The sequence below is a fragment of the Penaeus japonicus genome, unplaced genomic scaffold (assembly GCF_977035675.1).
Source record: "Penaeus japonicus unplaced genomic scaffold, GWHDUDI00000001_assembly GWHDUDI00000008, whole genome shotgun sequence".
Taxonomy (NCBI): Eukaryota; Metazoa; Arthropoda; class Malacostraca; order Decapoda; family Penaeidae; genus Penaeus; species Penaeus japonicus.
The window spans coordinates 35,776,245-35,783,744 of record NW_028234410.1 but is presented as its reverse complement, the minus strand read 5'-3'; positions in this window follow the sequence as shown (position 1 = coordinate 35,783,744).

The window sequence follows — 7,500 nt, the reverse complement described above, 5'->3', positions numbered from 1 at the left end:
ACTATTTCTTAACTTTATTATTATTTACTATTTCTTAACTTTATTATTATTTACTATTTCTTAACTTTATTATTATTTACTATTTCTTAACTTTATTATTATTTCCTATTTCTTAACTTTATTATTATTTACTATTTCTTAACTTTATTGTATTCGTTTATTCATCTTATTTGCTATTTCGTAACTTTATTGTATTCGTTTATTCATCTTATTTACTATTTCTTTACTTTATTGTATTCGTTTATTCATCTTATTTACTATTTCTTAACTTTATTATTATTTACTATTTCTTAACTTTATTATTATTTACTATTTCTTAACTTTATTATTATTTACTATTTCTTAACTTTATTATTATTTACTATTTCTTAACTTTATTATTATTTACTATTTCTTAACTTTATTATTATTTACTATTTCTTAACTTTATTATTATTTACTATTTCTTAACTTTATTATTATTTACTATTTCTTAACTTTATTGTATTCGTTTATTCATCTTATTTGCTATTTCGTAACTTTATTGTATTCGTTTATTCATCTTATTTACTATTTCTTAGCTTTATTGTATTCGTTTATTCATCTTATTTACTATTTCTTAACTTTATTATTATTTACTATTTCTTAACTTTATTATTATTTACTATTTCTTAACTTTATTGTATTCGTTTATTTATCTTATTTACTATTTCTTAACTATATTATTATTTACTATTTCTTAACTTTATTGTATTCGTTTATTCATCTTATTTACTATTTCTTAACTATATTATTATTTACTATTTCTTAACTTTATTGTATTCGTTTATTCATCTTATTTACTATTTCTTAACTTTATTGTATTCGTTTATTCATCTTACTTACTATTTCTTTACTTTATTGTATTCGTTTATTCATCTTATTTACTATTTCTTAACTTTATTATTATTTACTATTTCTTAACTTTATTGTATTCGTTTATTTATCTTATTTACTATTTCTTAACTATATTATTATTTACTATTTCTTAACTTTATTGTATTCGTTTATTCATCTTATTTACTATTTCTTAACTTGATTGTATTCGTTTATTCATCTTATTTACTATTTCTTAACTTCATTGTATTCGTTTATTCATGTTATTTACTATTTCTTAACTTTATTGTATTCGTTTATTCATCTTATTTACTATTTCTTAACTTTATTGTATTCGTTTATTCATCTTATTTACTATTTCTTTACTTTATTGTATTCGTTTATTCATCTTATTTACTATTTCTTAACTTTGTTGTATTCGTTTATTCATTTTTTGATTCATCTCTTGGAGTGTTGATTTGTTTATGATTCTATCTGATATATTATTCAATGATGTTATTGGGTCTGTTTGTCTGTTGTCTGGTTATCTATCTATTTATCTATTTATCTATCTATGGTATCATTATTATTTTTCGATGTGGTCCAGTGTTATGGTAATGATAGCAGTAATGATGATGATAGTAATGATTATGATCATAATAATCATTATGATGGTGATGATGATGATGGTGATGGTGATGATGATGATGATAATGGTGATGGTGATGATGATAGTGGTGGTGATGATAATGGTGATGGTGATGATGGTAATGGTTATGGTGATGGTGTGGGGATGATGATAGTGATGGTGATGATGATAATGATAATGATGATGATGATGTAAGGCACTGGTATTGATATTATGTGACCTAAGACATTGATTTTATATTTCTACTTAATTCAATGTATATCGCTGGCAGTCTGTTTTGACCTGACATGACCTGTCATGTTTCCTGTGTTCGTTTCCGCCTCGAAACTCCAGCTTTTCCAGCAGCTGTATTTGCTAACGGAAGGCCCGAGGCGTAGAAAGCGACTGAGGATTCATACTTAAGAAGAACACAGAAAGAGACCAGGACAGAGACAGACAGATCAGGTCAGACAGACAGACAAGAGCGATCAGCTCTGACCTCCGGCCTTCGGTTGGAGCTTAGTGTATTAACAAGAGTTCACAATAAAGACCATGACACGTGAACGTCTGTCTGTTTATCCACCGGATCACAACCAGGCCATCGAGCGCGTAACAACTGCTCCCTGTGGTGGGTTACAACTGGTGGCACCGGTGGGTTACAACTGGTGGCACCGGTGGGTTACAACTGGTGGCACCGGTGGGTTACAACTGGTGGCACCGGTGGGTTACAACTGCTGGCAACGGTGGGCTACAACTGCTGGCACCGGTGGATTACAACTGGTGGCACCGGTGGGTTACAACTGGTGGCACCGGTGGGTTACAACTGCTGGCACCGGTGGGTTACAACTGCTGGCACCGGTGGGTTACAACTGGTGGCACCGGTGGGCTACAACTGCTGGCACCGGTGGGTTGCGACAGGTAGCTTACAGATGATGATAATGATGGTGATGATAATGATGATGATGATGATGATTTAGCCTTCCTAATTTTCAAACCTTAAATTTCAAACATAATTTTTAAAAAAACACATTTGATATCAAATTCCTTCTATCCTTCCTTCTATCTATTTCATATCCTTTGATCACATTTTTAATCAACATTTTTAGCAAAAGGAGAAAAAAAATAACGTAAACACGCCTACAACCTTTTTTAAACACGAGGAAATATATATCAAAAAGTGAGTCATTAAGATCAAAATCATTCGAATTATTTTTTTTTCATATCAAGTGGATAGCTAACCATCTTTCTATTCATTATAAAAATCATATTTTCTCTCGGATCTGATAGAGTTTACTAATTAGCTGGAAATCTGGATGCTGTTAACGATGGGTGTGGTGATGACTGATGATTATGGTGATGATGATGTGATGATAGGGTGAGAAAGTGATGAGTATTTTCTGACAAGTGATGAGGACACACAAAGAGACATAGGGTAATGAAGATGATGATGATAATGATGATTGTAACGATAATAAAGATAATAATAAAGACGATAATATAAATAGCGAATATAACAAAGATAATAATGATAATGATATTGATAGTGGTAATTATTATTGTAGCAATAACAGTAATAATTATAATAATTATGATAATGACAATAATGACGATACTTCTACTACTAATATTACTAATGTCAATGATAATAATAACAATAATTACGATAATAATAGTAATGATGATAAAAAATATTAATAAGGATAATAATAATAATAACACCAATGGAAATAATAGTAATAATAATAATAATAATAATAATAATAATAATAATAATAATAACAATGATGATAATATTGATAACAATGATATGATAATAACGATATTAATAGTAATGAAATTGATCATGAGAACAATAATGAATATAATGAACAACAACAGTAACAAAGAACAAAAACAAATAGTTTTATATCATAATTGATGTTATCTATGGCAATAATAATAACATTATAAACATTACCATCACTATTACGTCTACTTATGATATTGATAACAATAACATTGGCACAAGCATTATCAATATTAATAACTATATTAATATAGGTGATAATTATAGCAATAATGACATCTGTTGGGAAAATAATACCAAGAGTAATAGAATTATGTTTACTGTAAATAATTTTGATATGCATATATATATATATATATATATATATATATATATATATATATATATATATATATATTATTATACATATATACACATATATATAAAATACCATTATATAATTCTTGTTTGTGGAAATACAGATTAAAAGTAATTCACGTCAAAAATAGCAAAAGCTTCTGCGTTCATGTTATTAAAAAGGTTATTAAAATATTTACGTAACAGAGGATATTAAAAAGCGACATAAGAGAAATTAATTCACCATTTATCATTCTCATTGCTACTTTCTTGTACTTATTTTCATTCTAATATCATCTTCTTTTCTTATGAATTTTCACGTCACTACTATTTTAGTTATTATTATCTTTATCAAACAATGAAATTATATATTTATTTTTTAACAAATCCCTGACAAGGCTTTACAATAAATTCAGATTTAATAGTCGGGTTTTTGAACGCGTTTTTAAATCGAGAACTTTGAATTCGAAGCGTGAATGTGTTGCCAATCAATATGTCTAATAATAGTGTTAGCATTGCACGATACGAGGTTTAGTATGTCTGGTAACAGTGTTAATATGGCACGGTGTTACCAAGTAGATTAGGAGCAAAGGCCTATTCTCGAATTTTCATGTGTGTGCGTGTGTCTTTGTTTCCTCGTGTGTGTATTTGTGTGTTTGTGTGTATGTGTGTGTTTGTTTGTATTCGTGTGTGTCTGGTCGTTTGGTGTGTCTAAGAGTGTTTAAGTTTGTGTATGCTTGTTTGTATGTGTGTCTTATGTGTGTTTGTGTGTGTGTGTGTGTGTGCGTGTGTGTATGTGCTTGCTTGTCCGTGCTTATGCGTGTGTCTAAGCCTGTTTGTAAGTGTGCGTATATGTGTGTGCGTATATATGTGTGTATATATATGTATGTGACAGAGGGAGAGACCATCCGAGAGAAACAGAAAAGGAAAATAAAAACATCGTTATTCCAACCCCCCTATCTTATTAGGAACCTACCATCGCAATTCTCACGTCTTTGCGAAGCAATCTCTGAGGTGTGTGACTTTCCCATCGCAAGAACCACGGACATTAACCCAACCAGAACGACCACAGAATCTAAGGACAGCTAGTAGTGATCATAAGGACCAGAAGGACCGACCACCAGGAATCCCAAACCGCTAAAAAGGACTTCGAAACCACTAAAAAAAAGGGGGGGGGATTTCGAAACCACCTGAGAAAAAAAAGGGGTGAATTTTCCAACGTAACCGCTATGAAAACAAGAGGCCGTCATAGGGACTTACCTGCAAACAGAGACAAGAAGAAAAAAAAGGGTTGATATAGTGGACAGGAGAGGAAATAAACTTGGGGGGAAAGGTTCATAATGTAAAATACCTGGTCATCTCCTCCGGTTAGAGAAAAAGGAACAGATGAGAGAGGTAGAAAGAAGGGTTGGTGAGGAAAAATGAAAGGGGTAATTGCAACAGAGGTCTTTGTGTTGACGTGGTTCTACTGTTTGCTCTCGAGGAACCAGTGGCGAAGGAAGAAGGAAGAAGGAAGATGGAAGTAATAAAACACAGTTTAGAAAGAAGGGAAAGTAAAGATGACAAGCGTGATATAAGGAAGATAGGAAAGGGCATACGAGAAAGGGCGAAAGAGAAAGATGGAGATAGATAGATAGATAGATAGATAGATAGAGAGAGAGAGGGACAGAGAGAGAGAGAGACAGAGAGAGAGGGAGAGAGAGGAAAGGAGGGAGGGAGAGACAGAAAGGGTGAGAGAGAGAGTGAGTGAGAGAGAGAGAGAGAGAGAGAGAGAGGGCGTAACAGAAAAAAAGAGGATAAAAGCCACGAGACAAGGAGACAAGGAGGGTAATTTCAAGTGTGAAGAACTTGCTTGGATGACTCCACAAAACACAGATAAATGGCGGTTATTTCTACAGTACGTGTGGAGGATGAAAGAGAGAGAGAGAGAGAGAGAGAGAGAGAGAGAGAAAGAGAGAGAATGATTCTTGTTTTTGCTAAACGGCTAAATAAGACGTATTTTCTCTCACAACCTCAACAATGCTAAACAAAGTCCCACTTCAAAGCAAATGAAAAACGAAAGAAAAAACTCACAGTAAATAATCGTGAAAGACCTTTCTCTCCCTCGTCAAAACAGAGCACCGGAAATTGCAATTTTGTTCCTTGCAAATGAACGTGAAGCGACGAACTATAAACCACAAACAAGATGGAACACGGAGAAGAAAAACGTAGAGTTAAAAAAAAAAAAATCCTTCCGCTTTTCGCTACGATAAAGATCATAGAAAGAACGTAAGGAAAAAAAAACATCCGAGTTAAGATGCAGCTTCAGTGCAGCTTAGAGCCGCCAATCAACACGTGAAGAAACTGGACACGAAACTGGACACGAAACTCTGCCTATCAGCGACCGCTCGAACCAGACAACGTTCTCTTGAAGAAACGTGTGAGACGAAAGGGCTTCGGATTAGTCACAGACCGACAAACGCAAAATGGGTTGTTTCACGCGCTGCAAGTTTTATTTCGTCCTGTCAGTTGACGAAAAAAAAGGTCTGTTTAAGATCAGTCATCTGTTCAAGTGCATTGTGAAGTATTGTATGAGATCAGATAAGAGGGAGAGGGAGAGAGAGAGAGAGAGAGAAAAATACATAGTTAAACAGACAAATAGATAGAGAGAGATAGACATAGATTAATAGATAAAAATAGACAGATAAATAAATCGATAGATAGCCAGAGATAGATAGATAGATAGATAGATAGATAGAGAGAGAGAGAGAGAGAGAAATACATAGATAAACAGACAAATAGATAGAGAGAGATAGACATATACTAATAGATAAAAATAGACATAGATAAATCGATAGATAGCCAGAGATAGATAGATAGATAGAGAGAGAGAGAGAGAGAGAGAAAGAGAAAGAGAGAGAAATACACAGATAAACAGACAAATAGATAGATATATAGAGATAGACATATACTAATAGATAAAAATAGACAGATAAATAAATCGATAGATAGCCAGAGATAGATAAAAAGATAGATAAATAGAGAGGGGGGAAGGTAGAGAGAGAAACCCATTCAAGTATAACACAAATTCATCTATTAGTATGAATCATTTCTCACTAAAAAAGCTCTCTAACTTTCTAGTTTACCTCCGCCTCAGCCTCAGCCTCAGCCCTCTATTCTCTTCGCCAAGACAGTTTAGCGGCTTACTGTTACCAGGTACATAAAAGTTATATAACACAATGCAATTTCGTCCCACAACACCCGGGATAAAAATCTCAGCGAAAAAGAAAGATTCCCAGACGGTGGGTATCGAGAGATCGTATCGTATTGACACAGGAGAGAAGATATTACGATTTTTTTTAGTGAATATGGAACTTGTGATAATGATGATAATGATAATAACGATAATAATAATAATGATTAACGAGGGTATGGTTTTGACGCAATGAATCGATGCTATATTTCCGTATTAGACGATATGATTATTAAAAGATCTTTAATTTTTTTAGATATTATATTCTTGCATGGAGAAATGACCATGTTAGAATTAGAGGAGGGAAGACCACGTTAGAATTAGAGTGTGGATGTTGGTGGTGTCATGAGACTGAACAGAAGGTGTCTTTTAGTGTGAATTTGTCGGTGATCATGAATGTTGCAACTGGACTCATGACAAGCATAATTTGTGTAATACCGTCGGTTAATCATAATGCCCATTGCACACACTGCTAGCATTTCACGAGGCTTATGGGGAGGGAGGGGGGGAGGGGGGTGAGGAAGAGAGAGAGAGGAAGAAGAGGAGGAAGTGGAAGGAGAAAAGGAAGAGGAGGAGGAAGGAGGTGTATGGTGAGGAAGAGGAGGAAAAGGAAGAGGAATGAGAAAAGGAAGAGGAGGAGGAAGGAGGTGTATGGTGAGGAAGAGGAGGAAAAGGATGAGGAAT